Consider the following 23,562-nt stretch of genomic DNA (forward strand, 5'->3'; position numbering starts at 1 on the left):
GAAAAGAGAGGGAATTCATTTCGAATTACTAGTTACACTAATCAGGCTGTTCACTTAGGATATCACTTTGGTTGGAAAGTCTATTGCATTAGGTAGGTTTTATTCTTTTCTTTAATGATACCATGTTAACAAATTAAAGTAAAAGTAATAGAAGACCAGTGTTGCACATTTGGTGGCTGTCGAAAACGAGTTTATAAAAAAACAATCCAGAAAGAAGATTTAACATTCAGATTTAAAATTCAGTAATCTGCTTTGAATTTGTTGTAAACACTATTATATTTTCCCTGGCGGGTCTACTCGACCCGCACGGCATGCATTTCAGTTTTTTTGGTTAAAATAACATAATCTTTATTTTTGTTGGTAAAAACCACTTAGTACAAATGAGCACATATTTATATTATTTGAAGAAACTTTACCCAAAGAACCATAAGCTGATCCAAGGGGGGACTCGAGCCCTCCCTTTCTTTGGAAATATTGGTTGATTATAAAGGGAATCACTGAAGCAAGACTGGGACAGGGCCCCCTTAGGAAAGTCAGTGGGCCTCCCCTTATTAAAAGTTCCGGATCCATCATTGAGAACTCTACAACTATCTGGTATTATATGGTCAAAATTTGTCCAAGAATTTTTCCCCTTTTAGTTAAAAAATCTAAATTTTTGTCTACAACAGTAAAATGCCATCCCTTTGACTGATGGACAGTCCCTCATTTAAGGGATATCTCCACCTGAGGTGGCAACCTGTATTTACATTTGTGTAGGTCCTGCCAAAAACATGAATTATACAACAAAATCATATTTTATGGTCACTATGGAAATGTGCTACTTGCACAATATGTGAGGTAAACTATTAATTATTTTGAATTAATTTGGCATGGTTTTTTTCCCATATGCACTCTCTGTCTTAAATGTCAAGCACGCTATAGTTATGAAATTATAAATTTAACCTAATAAAAAAGGAACAAATTACTAAAATGTCAAGGCACACTGGTCATCAACAAAAATAACTTTTCAGGAGAACTAGATAAGTTTATTTTACATGACTTCATCATCATGAGAGAAAGTTTTAAACATTTTCCTTGTTTAATTTGTAAAAACAAGTGTATTTCATCTTTAACCTGTGACATAGGGATAGTTAGCAATCTGGCAGCATCGTTAGCTAACTTCTTAAAATCTTTATATTTTAGAAGGTGGAAGACTTGGATTCCTCAGTTTACGAAGTTTCTGTCAGTTACATATCCAATGTCCTTGACCTAATGTTTATGGTTCAGTGACTCCTGGAATAAAAAGTTTAGATTTTTGTAACTTTGTTAAATTCTCTCTTATTATAAGTAATAGGATAACTATATTTGATATGTGAGTACCTTGCAACGTTTCATGCGCATCAGACTGTTTTCACTTGACCTTGACCTCATTTCATGGATCAGTGTACAAGGTGAAGTTTTGATGGTCAAGTCCACATCTCAGATACTATAATCAATGGGTGTTGCATATTCAATTCATGAAAGGACTGTAAAGTGTACATGTCCAACTGGCAGGTAACATCTAACCTTGACCTTATTTTCATGGTTCAATTTCTTATACTGTTTGCAATAGGTCTACTTAGTACATTTGGTGTATGGAATAATTGTAAGGTGTTCATGTCTAGCTGGCAGGTGTCCTATGACCTTGACCTCAGTTTCGTGGTTCAGTGCCAAGTCAAAGTTAAGATTTTGAGTTTTGGTCTTTTTTCTTATGCAGTTGGTCAACTATATTTGGTGCATGGAAATATTTTATTCATGATCTATATGTCAGTCGTGCAGGTTTTATTTGACCTTGACCTCATGTTCACAGTTCATTGCTCATTGTTAAGTTTTGTGTTTTGGTCTGTTTTTCTTAAGGGCATACGATACAGTTGTGATCCTGTATTTACAAGTTCATGAAAATTTGCATATAGGCTATTTTTTACCTGATTAAATCAAATATGTAATAAAAAATATACCTTCATGTGCTACTTTTTGAGTAAAATGAGGTTGAAAATTTGTATATTTTCAGAAATTCAGATTTGTGGCCATAATTTCTTTTTCGAAAGAAAGACATAACTTTTTTGTTTCAAAAGATAAAAACAAATTGTTTTTTGTTAAATAATCGGTAATTTCTGTTTTTTATAAATATTTTTTAAAAATATGCAATTTTTTATTCAGAAATAACTCATATTTATCAAATGTTCATGAATTGAGGAAAAAACGTAATTTTTTACTGCATGTTTATCACAATTAAAAAAAATCCTCTATTTATAGTTTTATAAAATTTAGGTCACGTAATCTCCCTGCAAAATGAGACCAAATGCCGTTTTGAAAAATAGGGGTCCATGAACTCGTTTTCAAATTAAATCAGTTTGAATGATAAAAATTAGTCGAAAAATGCATCTTTTCCCGATATGTCACAGTTTGACGTAGCGAATATAACAAATTACGTTAGCAACGTCATTACCTTCCCTGTAACTGTATCGTATGCCCTTAAACTATGAGCAATAGGTCAACTATATTTGTTGTACAGAAGAATTTTTAGATGTACATGCCTGTCTGGTATGGTTCATCTGACCTTGACCTCATTGTCATGATTCATTGGTCAATGTTCAGAATTCTTGGTTAATGTTTTAAGTTTATGTTACAGTTGTAATAAAGCTTTATATTTAGGACTTTCAACATAATATCAATGATTAGTAAAGAAAGCCAGACATTTCAGCATGTGTACTCTTGTTAATCTTTTAAAAGTTTTTTTCCCTCCAAACTTTAATTTATATATTCTAGTATCATTACAAAGTTATAAAGCATGGAATTTGATAAGAAAGTGTTTGCATGGTAATTGAAAAAGCACTTCAATCCAACTGAACAATGTACTTATTCTTTTTAGAATAATTTGTATGATTGTCAATGAGACAAACCAGAGACCAAATTTGTTGAGGTTTGTAACCAATACAGTTCACACACTGTGGCCTTCAACACAGAGCAATATATCCCATATACATAAAGATCTGATTGCTATTCCCCCTTCCTTGGGTGACTAAGGACTAGAAATATCAGGGGGGGTTTGGGGGCTATGGGTTTTTTTCTGGAAAAAAAGTTTGTTTCCAGTTTTTGGAGAAAAAAATAATTTGTTTTTGATTTTGAGAAAAAAAAAGTTGTTTCACCCTCAGCTGCAATGCTAAAATTGAAAGAAAAAAATTGTGTTAGACTTGAAGCGAAAAAAATAGATAGTTTTCTGCTCCAGGCAAACAAAAAGTGTCTCCAGAAAAAAAAATCCATAGCCCCCCCCCCCAGAAAATCAAATGATTGCTGCCTAAATAGTTCAGAACTCTGTGGATTAAAAACTGTTGCTTGAACATTAACTCTTTGCGTGATTAGGAGTTGGCATAAAATGTTTTTCATTAATTTTATTTTTTGAACATTTCAAAAATAAATATTGGTCACTATTTAAAAAAATACTTTCTCCTTTCTTGCTACCCTTTTTTTTTAGAAGTGTCAGAAGAACTATAAATAAATTTGTTGTGGCCTTAAGCTTATAATGTTTCCCGAAAATTGTAAATTATGGGCCATGCATGAATATATCAACTTTTATTTTAGATCATTTGAATTCTCGTTGGACTGTTTACTCATATTTATAAATGTCTTTTAGCTGCATGCAGGGTCTGAACACTTTTAATTGGCTTGTGATGACTAGAACTTGCATACCTGCCAACTGTCACTATTTGAGGGGGATTTCCCCATGGAGGCTTCCAAATTGAAATTTTGAAAGAGCAATTTTGATCACAATTTAAACAAAACAGTTAATTTTACAATGACTTAATGCTTAAAAAAGTATGAAGAAGCCAAAATACAACATTTAAATGTATTTGCAGGCCCCCTTGAAGGTTTTTTAGAACTATAACAGCAATCTTGTGTGCAAAACCCCCATGGGCATTTTGAAAAGTTGGCAGGTATACAGAAGGTTAATTGAAATACCACATCCTCCAGACATATTGTCATTATGTAGGCTGTCTTATAGTTGTTAATTCCTGTGTCATTTGGTCTCTTGTGGAGAGTTGTCTCATCATACCCCATCTTTTTTATTTTTATACACCTGTCTAAGGGACATATTATGGTATACCTTGTCCAACAATAACTCCAAAATGCTTTAACCAATTTCCATTAAATCTTTGATGAAGTATTTTTAAAATCTTTTGACATAATTATTAAAGCTCCCTTTCAATTTGTATAAGTTTTTAATTTGTGTTTTATAAGTCATGAGATTTTATTCATAAAAAATTGGGGAATTTCCCGTTTTTCATGAAACTTTGGTGACTGGTGTCTATCTATTAAATTAAACCTCCTAAATTCTTTTTATGCCCCACCTACCATAGTAGAGGGGCATTATGTTTTCTGGTCTGTGCGTCCGTTCATCAGTCCGTTCGTCTGTCCAACTTCAGATTAAAGTTTTTGGTCGAGGTAGTTTAATTTTGATGAAGTTGAAGTCCAATCAACCTGAAACTTAATATATATGTTCCTTATGATATGATCTTTCTAATTTTAATGCCAAATTAGAATTCTGACACCAATTTCATGGTCCACTGAAGATAGAAAATGATAGTGGGAGTTGGGCATCAGTGTACTGGGGACACATTAAATTCTCCCTCGCCATGCTCATCCGAATTTAAAACATTTCTTTACTAAATCCTTGGTATAATAAATAAAACAAAACTCTAGATTTAGGTTTAGTTGCTCGCAGTAACTTCGATAAACTGCAAAAACTGTTGTAGTTACTGTGAGCGAGCACTTTCGATAAATGACACCCGCAAATTTTCTTTATATAATATAACGGGATCCCACCTTTTAAACCGCCAAAGTATTTCACGAGCATATTTTACCCATCTATATTTATAATCAAAACAAGAACTTGTTATACAACTACTCTCACTAACCAACCTTGAACTTATAAATAGTATCACAGGGGAAAAACCCCAAGTCTCAACGAAAAGAAATTTAATTCTTGTTTATTTATAAAATTAAAACATTGAGGACTTATGGAACTTTATTCTTTATAAAGCGTCCAGCGTATCATGCGCTATTGGCAGTCAGCTCTTAATTATCTAACCATTGACAATTTGGAAACCTTTTCTCTAATGTAGTCTTACTGAACAAAAGAAAAGATTCTGATTGTCAATTTGGATATCTTCATATTACTTTGATATAAGTAAATTTTTATTCCAATTTACTAACTGTTGTCTCATAAATAAAAGAATAATTTTATTTTGTATTACAGATAGATGAGCCCCGAGATGAAAGTTCAGTCCTACACCTGAAGGAAGACGGTTTTATTATAGTTGCCAGATAATGATGTAAGTATCATTACAATTGTATTTGAAACTATGTTAAAATTTGTTAGATAAAAAAAAAAAAAGTTTTCAAATTGGTTGGAGAAACAGCTTGAAAATTAGTTTTCAAATTAGTTCGAGAAACAGCTTGAAAAATCAAAAATTTCTTTTTCAAATTTATACTTGAATGAAATATATTTTATAATTTATATAAAATATATACAGTAATACAATTCTTTATAATTACTTAAGGTCTATAAGATATGTTCTAATAACTTGAAATCTTAGAATTCAATAAATATTAATATAATTTTCCGTCGTTGATGTCATCATCCATTAACATTCACTCTGTGGTTAAAGTTTTTGTTGAGCATGCGACATAGGGATAGTGATCTGGTGGCAGTGGCGTAGCTAACTTCTTAAAAGCTTTATATTTTAGAAGGGGAAAGACCTGGATGTTTCATACTTTGTATATGGATGCCTCATGTTATGAAGTTTCCGTCAGTCACATTTCCACTGTCCTTGACCTCATTTTCATGGTTCAGTGACTACTTTTTGTAAATTCTCCCTTATAAATAATGAGATACCGGTAACTATATTTGGTATGTTGATACCTTGCAAGGTCCTGATGCTGGTCAGACATGGAACAGTGAACAAGGTTAAGTTTTGCCGGTCAAGTCCATATTTCTAATACTATAAGCAATTATAGGTCTAGTATATTCAGTGATTGGAAGGACTGTAAGGTGTACATGTCCAACTGGCAGGTGTCATCTGACCTTGACCTCATTTTCATTGTTCAGTGGTTATAGATAAGTTTTTGTGTTTTAGTCTGTTTTTCTTATACTGTGTGCAATAGGTCTGCTATATTTGGTGTATGAAATATTGTAAGGTGTACATGTCTAGCTGGCAGGTGTCATATGACCTTGACCTCATTTTCATGATTCAGTGGTCAAATTTTTGAGTTTTGGTCTAGTTTTGAAGGTCTAGTCCACATCTCAGATACTATAAGCAATGGGTGTTGCATATTCAATCTATGAAAGGACTGTAAAGTGTAAATGTCCAACTGGCAGGTAACATCTGACCTTGACCTCATTTTCATGGTTCAATTTCTTATTCTGTTTGCAATAGGTCTACCACTATTTTTTGTATGTGAGAATTGTTAGCAGTACATTGCCTGCCTGTCATTGTTATTTATTTTAATGTTTATCTATTTCCTTTAATATGTTTTTCATGTGTGTTTTTTTTCCCTTTCTATTCTATAGGTAATTTCAAAATAATTGATATGGAGGTTGGTTTTTCTATTTCGTTTTATATGTTTTCAAGTGTATATATGGTTGTGTGGAAAGACCTATAGGTTATCTTCTGATTATTTTTTCTTTTTTTTTCTTCTGCCAAATTTTTTCCTTAGCTGTTGTGTTATTTTGCAAGATGTCACTTAGTTATTTGGAATATGATATACAGTTAAATTTGTACACTTTTGTAACTACTACTGCCTAACCAAATACTTTTCCATGTAAGAGATATCTCCCCAAACACTGTTTCTATTGTTATTTCGGAAACATTTGCAACTGTATAAGAAACTAACAAACTTATTTTCCAATTTGCTCTTTATACCCTCAGAATATTGTTTGTTTAATTTTACCGAAGCCATATAGATATTCTATATGAGAGTTATTTCCCCTTTTGTATTTGATATAAGTGAAATGTCTGTCCGTCAGTCCGTCCGTCCTTCTGTCCGTCCTTCTGTCAGTCCGTCAGTTTGTCAGTCCATCCGTCCTTCCGTCAGTCCGTCAGTCTGTCAGTCCGTCAGTCAGTCCGTCCCATGAAATTTTCGTCACATTTTTCTCAGGAACTACACATCCACCTTTTCTGTAATTTGGTATCAACATTTATATATGTCAGCTTTACTGTGTGATGCGTTTTCAGATTCATCACTTGACAACTTCCTGTTTACCGAACACTTGTATGATTTTACACATGATAGCCAAGTTGAAAATTTTCATCACATTTTTCTCAGGAACTACAATACGAGGATTTCTGAAATTTGATTTCACGATTTATATAAGTCAGCTATACCGTATGATGGGTTTTCAGATTCATCACTCGACAACTTCCTGTTTACTGAACACTTGTCTGATTTTACACATGATAGCCAAGTTGAAAATTTTTGTCACATTTTTCTCAGGAACTACAATACAAGAATTTCTGAAATTTGGTTTTAGGATTTATATAAGTCAGCTATACCGTGTGATGGGGTTTCAGATTCATCACTCGACAACTTTGTATTTACCGAACACTTGTATGATTTTACACATGATAGCCAAGTTGAAAATTTTCGTCACATTTTTCTCAGGAACTACAATACAAGGATTTCTGAAATTTGGTTTAAGGATTAATATAAGTCAGCTATACCGTGTGATGGCTTTTCAGATTCATCACTCGACAACTTCCTGTTTACCGAATACTTGCATATTTTTACATTATTAATATTATCCACTTGCGGCGGGGGTATTATCAGTGAGCAGTAGCTCGCAGTTTCAATTGTTTTTTCACTAAGTTAATGTAAAAGTTTATAGAACCATATATTTTTGAAATCAGTGTCAAGTAAACTATCAAACAATACTGGAAGTGACATTTTTCAAAGTAAAAAAAATCTTTTTTTTTATGTTTCTTGGATGCGCACATACTTTTTCAATCTAAAATATACTTGAAATTTGATGAAAAAACAAGGAAAATCATATAATTAAACATAATATGCAAGTTAAGTCATGATTTGTTGCCATGGTAACTTGTTAATATCAAATTTGTTTTGTTTTTAGTAGAACCTTATACCTAAGAATAGTTGAGTTTTCAGTTATTAAATACCATGTATCATGCAGTATAATTTTTGGGCCAAATAAAGGCCTTATCCCTACTACTTTATTTCATTTTATGTTTTAGGTTACTTAAAAGAATTGATAGTGAAGTATGGTTATCTATTTCATTTTATGTTTTAGGTTACGCCCAGGATCGGACAGTGAGGTATGTTAAGATAAGATTGTGTATATGTTTGTATGCCTTTTTGTCCAAATTTCCTCTAGGTGGGGTCCAAAGGATCACAAAGACAGGTATGTTAAGATAAGATTGTGTATATATTTGTATGCCTTTTTTGTCCAAATTTTCTCTAGGTGGCGACCAAAGGATCGCAAGGACAGGTATGTTAAGTTAAGATTGTGTATAAAGATTGTGTATAATGTTTGTATGCCTTTTTGTCCAATTTTCCTCTAGGTGGTGTCCAAAGGATCGCAAGAGAAGGTATGTTAAGATAAGATTGTGTATATGTTTTAATGCCTTTTTGTCCAATTTTCCTCTAGGTGGTGTCCAAAGGATCACAAGGACAGGTATGTTAAGATAAGATTGTGTATAATGTTTGTATGCCTTTTTGTCCAAATTTCCTCTAGGTGGCGTCCAAAGGATCGCAAAGAAAGGTATGTTAAGATAAGATTGTGTATATGTTTGTATGCCTTTTTGTCCAAATTTCCTCTAGGTGGCGACCAAAGGATCGCAAAGACAGGTATGTTAAGATAAGATTGTGTATATACTTGTATGCCTTTTTTGTCCAAATTTCCTCTAGGTGGCGTCCCAAGGATCAAGAAGGAAAGGTATGTTAAGATAAGATTGTGTATATGTTTGTATGCCTTTTTGTCCAAGTTTCCTCTAGGTGGGGTCCAAAGGATCGCAAAGACAGGTATGTTAAGATAAGATTGTGTATATATTTGTATGCCTTTTTTGTCCAAATTTTCTCTAGGTGGCGTCCAAAGGATCGCAAGGACAGGTATGTTAAGTTAAGATTGTGTATTAAGATTGTGTATAATGTTTGTATGCCTTTTTGTCCAATTTTCCTCTAGGTGGTGTCCAAAGGATCGCAAGAGAAGGTATGTTAAGATAAGATTGTGTATATGTTTTTATGCCTTTTTGTCCAATTTTCCTCTAGGTGGTGTCCAAAGGATCACAAGGACAGGTATGTTAAGATAAGATTGTGTATAATGTTTGCATGCCTTTTTGTCCAAATTTCCTCTAGGTGGGGTCCAAAGGATCACAAGGACAGGTATGTTAAGATAAGATTGTGTATAATGTTTGTATGCCTTTTTGTCCAAATTTCCTGTAGGTGGCGTCCAAAGGATCGCAAAGACAGGTATGTTAAGATAAGATTGTGTATATGTTTGTATGCCTTTTTGTCCAAATTTCCTCTAGGTGGCGTCCAAAGGATTGCAAGGGCAGGTATGTTAAGATAAGATTGTGTATAAAGATTGTGTATATGTTTGTATGCCTTTTTGTCCAAATTTCCTCTAGGTGGCGTCCAAAGGATTGCAAAGACAGGTATGTTAAGATAAGATTGTGTATATATTTGTATGCCTTTTTTGTCCAAATTTCCTCTAGGTGGCGACCAAAGGATCACAAGGACAGGTATGTTAAGATAAGATTGTGTATAAAGATTGTGTATATGTTTGTATGCTTTTTTGTCCAAATTTCCTCTAGGTGGTGTCCAAAGGATCGCAAGGACAGGTATGTTAAGATAAGATTGTGTATATGTTTTAATGCCTTTTTGTCCAATTTTCCTCTAGGTGGTGTCCAAAGGATCGCAAGAGAAGGTATGTTAAGATAAGATTGTGTATATGTTTTAATGCCTTTTTGTCCAATTTTCCTCTAGGTGGCGTCCAAAGGATCGCAAAGACAGGTATGTTAAGATAAGATTGTGTATTATTTGTATGCCTTTTTGTCCAAGTTTCCTCTAGGTGGCGTCCCAAGGATCAAGAAGGAAAGGTATGTTAAGATTAGATTGTGTATATGTTTTAATGCCTTTTTGTTCAATTTTCCTCTAGGTGGTGTCCAAAGGATCGCAAGAGAAGGTATGTTAAGATAAGATTGTGTATATGTTTTAATGCCTTTTTGTCCAATTTTCCTCTAGGTGGCGTCCAAAGGATCGCAAAGACAGGTATGTTAAGATAAGATTGTGTATTATTTGTACGCCTTTTTGTCCAAGTTTCCTCTAGGTGGCGTCCCAAGGATCAAGAAGGAAAGGTATGTTAAGATAAGTTTGTGTATATGTTTGTATGCCTTTTTGTCCAAGTTTCCTCTAGGTGGCGTCCCAAGGATCAAGAAGGAAAGGTATGTTAAGATAAGATTGTGTATATGTTTTAATGCCTTTTTGTCCAATTTTCCTCTAGGTGGTGTCCAAAGGATTGCAAGAGAAGGTATGTTAAGATAAGATTGTGTATATGTTTTAATGCCTTTTTGTCCAATTTTCCTCTAGGTGGCGTCCAAAGGATCGCAAGAGAAGGTATGTTAAGATAAGATTGTGTATATGTTTTAATGCCTTTTTGTCCAATTTTCCTCTAGGTGACGTCCAAAGGATCGCAAGAGAAGGTATGTTAAGATAAGATTGTGCATATGTTTTAATGCCTTTTTGTCCAATTTTCCTCTAGGTGGCGTCCAAAGGATCGCAAAGACAGGTATGTTAAGATAAGATTGTGTATTATTTGTACGCCTTTTTGTCCAAGTTTCCTCTAGGTGGCGTCCCAAGGATCAAGAAGGAAAGGTATGTTAAGATAAGATTGTGTATATGTTTGTATGCCTTTTTGTCCAAGTTTCCTCTAGGTGGTGTCCCAAGGATCAAGAAGGAAAGGTATGTTAAGATAAGATTAATTGTGTATATGTTTTAATGCCTTTTTGTCCAATTTTCCTCTAGGTGGCGTCCAAAGGATCGCAAGAGAAGGTATGTTAAGATAAGATTGTGTATATGTTTTAATGCCTTTTTGTCCAATTTTCCTCTAGGTGGTGTCCAAAGGATCGCAAGAGAAGGTATGTTAAGATAAGATTGTGTATATGTTTTAATGCCTTTTTGTCCAATTTTCCTCTAGGTGGCGTCCAATGGATCGCAAGAGAAGGTATGTTAAGATAAGATTGTGTGCATGTTTGTCTTATATCAAGATGATTTAAGTTTGTATTACAGATGGAGGAGCCCAGATGAAAGTTCAGTACTAGACCTGAAGGAAAATTGTTTCATTTTAGTTGCCAGATAATGATGATGTAAGTATTTGGTCATTACCATTGTGTTTTAAACTATTTAAAAAAAAAATAGGTAATAAAAATCACTATTTCCTTTGAAAGACCTGTGACTTAAAATTTTATTACAAAATTGTCCATAATTTCTTGTTCAAATTTATTTTCTAATGAAATATAATTTTAAAAGAATCATTGTAAGTGTAAATAGACTGATCCCCCAATTTAGGATTTGAAATAAAACATGCATCACATTTATTTCTGAGTTAATTATCACAACAAATATACTCTTAATATTGACAATTTAGATATTTACATAATTATTTACATTTGAATTGGGAAAATATGACTTTGTTTAGATTGTTTGTTCAAAATGTATACATCAGATTGTTTTGGTTAGCCACCGCATTCTGATGATTATCTACATACATTAATTTCAGACTTATATAATGAGTCTTCATAATACTGATTTAAAGTTAAAATGAAAATGGTTAATGAATTATAGGCAAAAAGAGCAAAGACACAGAAAATTGTGCCATTGACAAAGATCTGGAAAGAAGCTTAAAGGAAGGACCAAGTGTCAGTCAAGATGGCAGATGAGTAGCAACTCGATGGAAGATGTTTACTTAGATCTTCAACCAAGTCCAAGGCTTTGCCATATATTAAGCAATCAAGCAGCAAGGATAGCAGCTGGAATGAAGATTAATTATTACATTGATCTTCAACCAAGTCTGAGGCTTTGTCAAGAAAGAAATAATGCAAGTATATTAAAGCCAATTAATTCTGTACATTATCAGGAAAAATATGATAAAGTCTATAAGGATTATCTATAAGGCAACACACATTTTTGTTATTTTTCACATTTACAATACACAAAAAAAGATATTTATCAGTTTGATCAATGTTTTTCCGTTACATGAATAAAATTTAATGCCATGAAAAGTAAACCCTGATAGAATTTTTACTCAAGGGAGACTAGTACAATAAACAGCAAGAATGTTTCTTTCAGTGGGAGATAACTCACTATTTCACTATCAGAATACAGAATAGATTAATAATAAAATAGGCTTGCAATTTAACAAATCTGTAAAATACATAATTTGTGCCAATTTTAATTCCTTTAATAAAACAGTGCCGATGTTTTCATGAAGGGGAGTAAGACTTGTGGTATAAGATATCTTAAATACAAGTACATATATAATTTTTCTATTTAAACAAATTTTATCATCATAAAATAAGTTTACAGGGAAAAAATGTGCACTTGACTTAAAGTTCTAAAATTTTAAATTGATCACACTGATGTCATTGTTAAGACATGTATGCAGGCTTTGGCTAAACCACGAAATGAAGTACCAACAAAATTACAATTGTTCACCAATAAGATGCTGAAAATGACTCCTTGATGCAGGTCAGGATAGGAAACTTGAAGGAATGTCTAATTCATCCATATTGACTAACAGCAGTCTTATAAATTTAATCCAATTTATAATTTAAGTTTTTGTTCCAGTAGCCTGCCAGTACCAAGTTTCAGTCCAGATGGCAGATGAGTAGCAAGTTTACCTAGATCTTCAACCAAGTCCAAGGCTTTGCCATGTAAGCAGCAAGCAACAAGGATAGCAGCTGGAATGAAGATTAATTATTACGTTGATCTTCAACCAAGTCTGAGGCTTTGTCATGAAAGAATTAATGCAAGTATATTCAAGCTAATTAATTCTGTACATTATCAGGGAAAATGTGATAAAGTCTATAGGAATTATCTATAAGGCAACACACATATTTTTTTTCTTTCACATTTACAACACACAAAAAAAAAATATTTATCCGTTTGATCAATGTTTTTCCGGTACACGAATAAAATTTAATGCCATGAAAAGTAAACCCTGATAGAATTTTTACTCAAGGGAGACTAGTACAATAAACAGCAAGAATGTTTCTTTCAGTGGGAGATAACTCACTATTTCACTATCAGAATACAGAATAGATTAATAATAATTTAGGTTTGCAATTTAACAAATCTGTAAAATACATAATTTGTGCCAATTTTAATTCCTTTTTAGGTTATAAAACAGTGCCGATGTTTTCATGAAGGGGAGTAAGACTTGTGGTATAAGATATCTTAAATACAAGTATGTATATAATTTTTCTATTTAAACAAATTTTATCATCATAAAATAAGTTTACAGGGAAAAAATGTGCACTTGACTTAAAGTTCTAAAATTTTAAATTGATCACACTGATGTCATTGTTAAGACATTTATGCAGGCTTTGGCTAAACCACGAAATGAAGTAACAACAAAATTACAATTGTTCACCAATAAGATGCTGAAAATGACTCCATTGATGCAGGTCAGGATATGAAACTTGAAGGAATGTCTAATTCATCCATATTGACTAACAGCAGTCTTATAAATTTAATCCAATTTATAATTTAAGTTTTTGTTCCAGTAGCCTGCCAGTACCAAGTTTCAGTCCAGATGGCAGATGAGTAGCAAGTTTACTTAGATCTTCAACCAAGTCCAAGGCTTTGCCATGTAAGCAGCAAGCAACAAGGATAGCAGCTGGAATGAAGATTAATTATTACCTTGATCTTCAACCAAGTCTGAGGCTTTGTCATGAAAGAATTAATGCAAGTATATTCAAGCTAATTAATTCTGTACATTATCAGGGAAAATGTGATAAAGTCTATAGGAATTATCTATAAGGCAACACACATATTTTTTTTCTTTCACATTTACAACACACAAAAAAAAAATATTTATCCGTTTGATCAATGTTTTTCTGGTACACGAATAAAATTTAATGCCATGAAAAGTAAACCCTGATAGAATTTTTACTCAAGGGAGACTAGTACAATAAACAGCAAGAATGTTTCTTTCAGTGGGAGATAACTCACTATTACACTATCAGAATACAGAATAGATTAATAAAAATTTAGGCTTGCAATTTAACAAATCTGTAAAATATATAATTTGTGTCAATTTTAATTTCTTTTTAGGTTATAAAACAGTGCCAATGTTTTCATGAAAGGGAGTAAGACTTGTGGTATAAGATATCTTAAATACAAGTATGTATACAATTCCTTTATTTAAACAAATTTTATCATATATAACTGTCAATAAAAAGAAACAAACAATCAGCTATCACTGGGCTTGAAAACTTTTGGTCAGTTGTTTTAATGTTTAATTTATTAGTACTGGTAATTGAAAATGTCAACTCCAACTAGATAGAGATCTTTGTCTGGTTTTATTGGTGTTTTGTAGATAAGTTAGTGTACAGGTCATATATTTAGCTTCAAAATGTCACAAGTGTTAGCCTTTCTAAAAGGGCTATTTGACTCTTAGCTGATGAAAATAGAAAGTGCTCTCGCTTTGTAGATTAATTCATTTACTAGAATAGCCACATGCATCAATCAACAAATTTTACCACACACATGAGGTCACACGTTATGAAGTAGTATCGTTTAATGTTGTTGTTTACTCTAGAAGATTCAACTATTTATAGATAAAGGTTACCTGTGTAAAATCTAATTGCTAAAATAGAGAGGACAAATCCGATACTCTATGGGATTGAAGGACATTTACTAGGTTTGGATTGTCCTAACCAATCAATAAACTTTGAATATTCAGGTCTCGTAATATCTTCCAATCAGGTAGCAAGAAAAATTCTTGCACTAACTGTCCATCGTTCAATTCTTAATCTCGACTCCTTGGAGTCGAGAATTAACGCAAAATCTCCCCCTAAGCTGTCAAGGCTAAGAGGGATTCTCACTCTTTGGGGGTTTATGATGTTGGAAAGTATGTTGTATTTTTTAGTGTTGTTGGGATGTTGTCACACTGATGTTTTCTCTGCATCTTCTTTTACCTTAAAATGTTTATATCCATTTCTATATATTATGTACAAATGTATACCATCAGTGTTTTCTTTTTTACTATTTTGAATGACACAGCATTTTATTTTTCAGGTTAGCATTACAGCTTGTCCTTACAGATTGATGTTGGAAATGGCTATTAGAGTTGACTTTTAAAGGTAAAAAAGAACTGTTTTATAGAGTTATAAAATTTTCATTTTTTCAATTCATGTGATTTTTATAATAATCTTTTTACAATTTAATATTTTCTGGATTGGCCTGTCAAGGGAAAAAATACTGTTTTCAAAAGTTTCTCTGCTTTAATTGTTATTCACAGTTTGATTTTTTTACCTATTTCAGTTTCTTCAAATATGACAGAAAATTGAAAAGTGTATTTCTTTTTCAGATAACAATTACTGTGGCTGAAGGATATAATTATGTGATTAATTCTCCATACTCCTTAGAGATGTTGTGAATGTTCTTAACATGTTGACAGATGGGGACTCTCTCTTCACAAGACATCAGATTTAACATCCTCATTCTGACACTGGACATGGCTGCCAATTTGTACATCCTGCACTACCAAACAGAGGCCTTGTACATTTGCAAGGGTTTTACTGCCAGTCTGTAGAAGACCAGGAGTGACCATATTTCCCTTTGGGGTCTTTCTAACTCTATGGAACAGTTTCCAATTTGAACGGTTCATACAAATCTTGCATAAACAAGAGAAAGAATGTAGTTGATAAATTCAAAAATAATAAATGTAAAGATTCTCCATTTTCAACAAAAGTGGAAGTTTTAATTAAGGTTAGTGTATAATGTGTTTTGAATTTTCACTTAACTTTCTTTTCTTCTCTACCATTAAATGCTATGGATTTTTTTTTTTTAACTTGTGGCTCAACAGATAAAATGGTTCTTATTAAGTTAACATTAACATTTGTTAAGAATGGAGAATCTAAAAATAACAAAAATATTGTAAATATTTTTAGTATTGCAATGGTTTTATTTGGAAATCAAAAATATTATTGTCAAAATTGGTATAATGATACATTCAAGAGATTACAGGTAGCAATATTTAAGTAATCCTTATTTACTACCAGTCACAGCCATTTCTTGACTAAATATCAAACCTATTGCTACAGGTATACTTGACTCAGTTGTAATGGATCATAAGTCTGACAGGGTCAAGGGGAGGTAATGCACCTGTTTAATGCCTCATACTAGAAGTTTCTTAAGTGCTCAGTTTACCAATATAACTTAGACATTCTCTTCTGTAATTTGAACCGTACTAGAATATTGGAACTGTTGAACAAAGCATCCATTAAACTTTTCATGCATTGAGTTATGCTAAGCATCTTTGGCTGAATTTTTGAAAAGTCCAAAAAATAGGAGAATATTGATGAAACAATGTCCTTACTTTCAGGGAATGTAAAATAATATAGTTTCTGTAAAACAATAATTTGTGTCTTATATATATATTTATATATATATATATATGTGTACTTAATGTAATGTTAAATGTTGTATAATAATTATTGAATTATAGACCACCTTAACTTATAATTGTCCATATTTTGAGTTACAGTCGATAGACTTTTCTATAATTTTGATATAATTTGTCCCATAAGTAGTGCACTACACCTTAAAAAACTGTCAAAACAAGAATATTTTTTTTGTATTTGTGTTTATTGTCTAAAAGAAATGCACTTTGAAATAACTGTTTTTGGGTCTAAGAGTTCAGTAAATGTAGATTCTGCAAATTCCCTGATCAGTAAATGTAGATTCTGCAATTTCCCTGATAAGGAGCTAATTGTACATAAAAGTTGAATTAGTTGAATTCCATTTTAAAGAGTTCACTTAGTCAGTAAAAAAAATCACTTTACAAAAATTGATGTATCTGTTTCCTTTCATATGAAACCTTTTTTTCTTCTTCTGTAGGATAGTTTTATGGTTCAAATATATGCCTGTTGAGAATAATATTACATGCAAGTTTTCCAATTAAAAATGATGATACTGTTGTCCAAAAAGGTCCAATGTAAGGGTCTTGTTGCGCTCAGGCTTTTTGTATCATGTCAATTTAGCATAGAAATTTCTCTTTCCCATAGCTTCTATAAGCAATTTTATATGTAAATATGTGTTACGGCCTTAATTTACCCCAAATTATTTTTAGTCTTGCATGGCCTAGGACCATGTTATTACTGTGTGATGTTCTATTTTTAACTTTTCATTCCAGTTAAAGCACATTGAAATATAAGAAAGAATTATTTATAGCAAAATTGCTTCACAAATTTGTATTCTGTTGAAAAAAATCACAATTTGTTATAAGCACCCCCCCCCCCCCCCCCCCCACCCCCACCCCAATTTTTATAAGTACTTTAGTTGCTGTTTTCCAGATTCCCTACAACATTATATATTTCACTTTTACAACACATTATTGTCATATTCTCTCCTCACTTTTTTGAAGCCAAAACTAAACAGAGTATTTAATTGCTATATTGTTGACCATCAGAACTATCTTTTTATTATCCTTACAAAAATACAATGCTTTTTAATTAAAGATAGCGTAAATTTGTACTTTTATTGACAATTCCCCAGTGACTTGAATTCACGTAAACTACTTTTAACAAATGCAAACACAAATTTATGATTTTTTTGCATCTTGTTTACATGTTTGTACTAGAATTATAGTATGCAGCTTTAGATATACTGGAAACTTTTTTAATTGAGAACCATTTTCACAAATTAAAAGCGAATTGTTTTACACCATGTACACTTAGGCATTTTATAGCAGACTATAGTATAGGCTTTGCTCATTGTTAAAGGCTAAACATTGACCTAAAGTTGTTAATTTCTGTGTCATTTGGTTTCTTGTGGAGAGATGTCTCAAAATCAAACCACATAGTCTTTTTATATAATATATTAAGTGAAAATACTTCTGGATCTTGAAGATGCCTAAACATAAACTCCCTTAAAAAAATATCCACAAAAAGTTTGATCTTTTAAAAGCATAATTATGCCATGTGAATAAATTTATCAGTTTTCAATAGTAAACTTGACAACATGTCATCCTTATATGTTAAAAGCAAGTAATTAAAATGACTGGTGCCACATATTTTTACATCCAAGATAATAGGTAGAAGTTATTTATTTTCTGCTGCCCTGTAAACTAAAAATAGCCAGAACACTGGCGGAGACTCTAGATGATGAGCAAAATTATTCTGTGTTCCATATGTGTTTTGCAGTATTATTTACACCCAAAAGTGTTGAAAATTCAGAATTTGACAGATATTTCAAGAAATCTTTTATAGTGAAAACGCAGAACCCAAAAAGGCTATCATTGTTGCCAATGTAAATATTTACTTCATTTAAACCTAAAGGGAAATAACTCACTATATTTTTCGAGACCTATTTGAATAAGATAGGTAAATTAATAAGCTACTAGGTAGTAAACTGTATCAGAAGAAAATTGCTGATCATCATGAACAAATGTCTATATCAAATGTTTACGTTTTTTTTTATTCTTGTGTTCAAGGGGTAGGATTCACTGTAAGAACCACTATTCTGTCAAGGACCTTGTCTTTAGGCATTTCTCTTTTTATGTATTAAGGCATATATAAAAAAGGGGGTATATTATTGCTAATTTAGTGACATTTGTGTATTTTTTATTGCATTATGTTGCCAAATCTCTATAAAATATTAAAATTGGATAAAAATTAAGAGGCTTTAAATTTTCTTAGTAATGTAAAATTGAACTTTCTGTACACTGTTCACATAAAACATGAAGAAAAAAAAACATAACAGCTATGATAAAATCTTAATTTCAGTCTTTTCATGTTTCATATAATTTTTATTTGCTCTTATATCGGTGACAAACTTATATAAAAGAGAGTTATCAAAAATCATCAGCTTCAAGTCTTTAAATAGATAAATTTTGCAGAACAGTTGATATATCCTGGTCAATGCCCCATGTCCTCTGCAAATGGGATAACAATTATTTCTTTGATCCAAAGAATTGAATATAAAAAGTAGTGGTATACAGTAATCAACTAATGCAAAGGTTATCTGATTTTATTTTAAAAAAAAAGTCAGTAAAATGGCTTTCATTTTCATGAATGAAAAAATTTGGAGCTATAAAGGGGAGATAATTTTGACATAGTAGAAATTAGAATCCTGACTGCATAAGTAGTAGTTTGATATGAAAATTTCCATATTATTTTAAAGTAGGTATGAAAGTAAACTGGATCAAGAATGTTAAAATAAAATATGTTTTTGCAAATTTGGACGACAATTAATTGCAAGTATGTACCATTTCAACAATAGATATTGTACAGACTTGCAAATCCATACCATTACATCACAGGAAGTAGTATGGTTGTCTGAGCGAAGCCAATTGGAAGTATGTACCTCTTAGTGAAGCTAATTGGGAGCACACCCTCTGTCTTGTTGCGAAGCTGATTGGAAGCAGTACATATATACCTCTGTCTGCAAAAGCTAATTAGAAGTAGTACCCCTGACAGAGAGGTCCCAATTAGAAGTACGTAACTCTGAGGGAAGCCAATTGGAAGCATGTACCTCTGCAAAATTTGATTAAACAATATTCAACAAATTCTATTTAACATTCTTTTCAAAGTTTGATGTCATACCAACTCTCATTTTCTATTTGTAATTACTCCCCTTGTTGATATTGTGACCTGCAAATTATCACTTCACCATTTAGTACTTGCCTGTGGTTTATATCCTGATGAAGATGCACTTAAGAAACAGAAACATGTAGATAATTTTTAATTTACTACAGCACATCCTCAAGTACTAGTATTGATATAATTGTTCACATAAAACATGAAAAAAACAACATAACAGCTATGATAAAATCTTAATTTCAGTCTTTTCATATTTCATATAATTTTTATTTGCTCATACATCGGTGACAAACTTATATAAAAGAGTTATCAAAAATCATCAGCTTCAAGTCTTTAAATTGATCCAAATCAAACTTGATTTATCAATTTATAAATTTTGCAGAACAATAGATATATCCTGGTCAATGCCCCATGTCCTCTGCAAATGGGATAACAATTATTTCTTTGATCCAAAGAATTGAATATAAAAAGTAGTGGTATACAGTAATCAACTAATGCAAAGGTTATCTGATTTTATTTCAGAAAAAAGTCAGTAAAATGGCTTTCATTTTTATGAATGAAAAAATTTGGAGCTATAAAGGGGAGATAATTTGACATAGTAGAAATTAGAATCCTGACTGCATAAGTAGTAGTTTGATATGAAAATTTCCATATTATTTTAAAGTAGGTATGAAAGTAAACTGGATCAAGAATGTTAAAATAAAATATGTTTTTGCAAATTTGGACGACAATTAATTGCAAGTATGTACCATTTCAACAATAGATATTGTACAGACTTGCAAATCCATACCATTACATCACAGGAAGTAGTATGGTTGTCTGAGCGAAGCCAATTGGAAGTATGTACCTCTTAGTGAAGCTAATTGGGAGCACACCCTCTGTCTTGTTGCGAAGCTGATTGGAAGCAGTACATATATACCTCTGTCTGCAAAAGCTAATTAGAAGTAGTACCCCTGACAGAGAGGTCCCAATTAGAAGTACGTAACTCTGAGGGAAGCCAATTGGAAGCATGTACCTCTGCAAAATTTGATTAAACAATATTCAACAAATTCTATTTAACATTCTTTTCAAAGTTTGATGTCATACCAACTCTCATTTTCTATTTGTAATTACTCCCCTTGTTGATATTGTGACCTGCAAATTATCACTTCACCATTTTGTACTGGCCTGTGGTTTATATCCTGATGAAGATGCACTTAAGAAACAGAAACATGTAGATTATTTTTAATTTACTACAGCACATCCTCAAGTACTAGTATTGTTATAATTGAGGGCCAAATTTTTTAAAGTCAATTATTAAGGTGCATAATTTTAGTTTATGCATCTTTAAATGATAACTTATTTTACTGTAACTTTTTGACAGCTATAAGGTTAATTAAGATCTATAGGGAGGCTGATATAAGTTTGCTACCAAGGGCATATGATGCAGTAACAGGGGAGGTAATGATGTAGCTAATGTAATGTCAAATGTTACTTTTGGCCATTTCAAATAGTTTCATATTAAGAAAAGATTAATTTTTTGACTGATTTTTATCATTCAGACTGATTTAACATGAAAATGAGTTTATGGACCCCTTTTTTGAAAAATGACATTAGGTTTGAAAATGTATCAAGATTGTTTGCACCAATTTAAATAAATCACCAATGGAAAGTTTTTAAATAAGATAAATATACAGCCAAAGATGATATGTTTTTTTTTTACTAAAATCCGGTATAAAATCCGTTATAAAGATGCCAATTTGAAGAAATCACCAATGATATATTTTAAATAAGATAATATAAACATCCAAAAATAATGTTTTTATTTTACTAAAATAATGAAAACAGATAAAAATGAATTATTTCGGAAGAATTGTTACACAAATTTAACTCAAAATACTCTAAATATGTATAGATGATATTCCAGTTTTGTTTCTTTTACAAAACCCTGCTTGTGTTTATCTTTTAAAACAAAAAAGTTAGGTATATCTTTCCAATTAAAGGGAAATATCCAAGAAACCGAAATGTCTAAAATTTTGACCCCATTTGTCTAGAAAAGTAGCACTTGAAGGTATATTTATTATTACATATTTGAATTGACTAGCTGAATAAATAGCTTGTAAGCACAGTAAAATAAAACTTTGGTTATTTTATTTTCAATAAAAAAAATTTAAATGTAAAATACAATAATTTGATTTTTATGCCCCACTTACGATAGTAAAGGGGCATTTTTTTTTCTGGTCTGTGCATCCGTTTGTCTGTCTGTCCCGCTTAAGAAAGTTTTTTGTCGAGGTAGTTTTTGATGAAGTTGAAGTCCAATCAACTTGAAACTTAGTACACATGTTCTCTATGGTATAATCTTTCAAATTTTAACCCCAAATTAAAGTTTTGATCTCAATTTCATGATCCACTGAACATAGAAAATGAAAGTGCAAAGTTCAGGTTAAAGTTTTTGGTCAAGGTAGTTTTTGATGAAGTTGAAGTCCATTCAACTTGAAACTTAGTACACATGCTCCCCATGATATCTTTCTAATTTTAATGTCAAATTAAAGCTTTGATCCCAATTTCATGGTCCACTGAACATGGAAAATTATATTGTGAGTTGGGAATCCGTGTGCTATTAAGTTAAACTGTCAGAGGACAGGGTAGAATAATCAGTTCTTAGTTAATGAGTTCATAAGAACAGACTTTGCAATCCTTTCAGTTTGTTACATTTTATTTGTGAAATAAAATAATTACTCATGGCACTAAATAGATTTTACAAGAAATTATTTTGTTATGAAGAAGTTAGAAGTGAAAATGGAAACCCTTATTTTTTTTCAAACAGTTTTGAATTATGAACCTCATGTATACTTTAAAAATTTGATTTTAATAAAGGAAGAAAAAAGTTGAGATAATTTTCAGTTTAAACTCAAATTGCAGATTTGACATGATAAATTACCAAATTTGTTGTTTTTCTAAACAACTCCCTAGTAAGCTTTAGATTAGAAAATCTTGAAAAAGAAAAAGAAAAAAAAGTGTACTGGCAGTGAAAGGATTAATCATTTTAATTATTATGAATTCAAAGTTTTCCGATGTTTATAGCTGCATACTAGGCATTGATATTTGTTAACTTGACAAAGAGGATTTTTATTTTCAGTCTTCGGGTTATTTATTAAAAAATGGATTTCCTGAAAGTTGGCTTTTGAGGTTTGAACTTCTCCTCTTACACTATATATTGACCCTTAACCAAAATGATACACTAGTTTTCTCTGACAATTAAAAGTTGTGTGTTTACTAGCAACTCAAAAAGATTTGCTTTTTCAGTTATTGTTTGGATATACAAGATAAATTTTTTATTTATTTTGGCTTTTTTTTCAACATATCATATTCAAAACATTCTTAAATTTTCTATTATAGCTTTAGATTTTACAATAGACATTTTACATTTTGTTTTTTTATGCATAATACAAGATATGTTTGTCATTTTATTACACATGTTACTGTACATATGTTTATTTTATACCTTTTTTTTTAATTCGTCCCTTTATTTGTAAGTAAACAAACTAGCATCTTTTCTCTTATTAATTTAATATAAATTTTATCAAATTATTTCTCACAATATCTTTTTATTGTTTCTTTAAAGTAAACACCAATTGCTTTCATTTGTTTAAAATCATTCAACATATTCAGACTTTAATTGTAAACAATTTTGCAGATTTAAATAATTCAATCCATATATTGGAGA

General features: G+C 31.6%; 2 long non-coding RNA genes across 2 annotated transcripts; both read left to right on the forward strand.

Moving 5' to 3' along the window:
• On the forward strand, positions 1-12,122 carry LOC134715428 (uncharacterized). The gene is made up of 6 exons (XR_010106707.1): positions 1-92; positions 5,276-5,351; positions 8,324-8,853; positions 8,941-9,027; positions 10,361-11,396; positions 11,875-12,122. It is a non-coding gene; the product is annotated as an uncharacterized LOC134715428 (long non-coding RNA).
• A 2,242-nt stretch (positions 12,123-14,364) lies between these two features.
• Positions 14,365-16,675, forward strand: LOC134715429 (uncharacterized). Its single transcript, XR_010106708.1, has 3 exons — positions 14,365-14,433; positions 15,331-15,395; positions 15,623-16,675. It is a non-coding gene; the product is annotated as an uncharacterized LOC134715429 (long non-coding RNA).
• Positions 16,676-23,562: the final 6,887 nt, after the last annotated feature.

Source organism: Mytilus trossulus, chromosome 4 (genome assembly GCF_036588685.1).
Source record: "Mytilus trossulus isolate FHL-02 chromosome 4, PNRI_Mtr1.1.1.hap1, whole genome shotgun sequence".
Taxonomy (NCBI): domain Eukaryota; kingdom Metazoa; phylum Mollusca; class Bivalvia; order Mytilida; family Mytilidae; genus Mytilus; species Mytilus trossulus.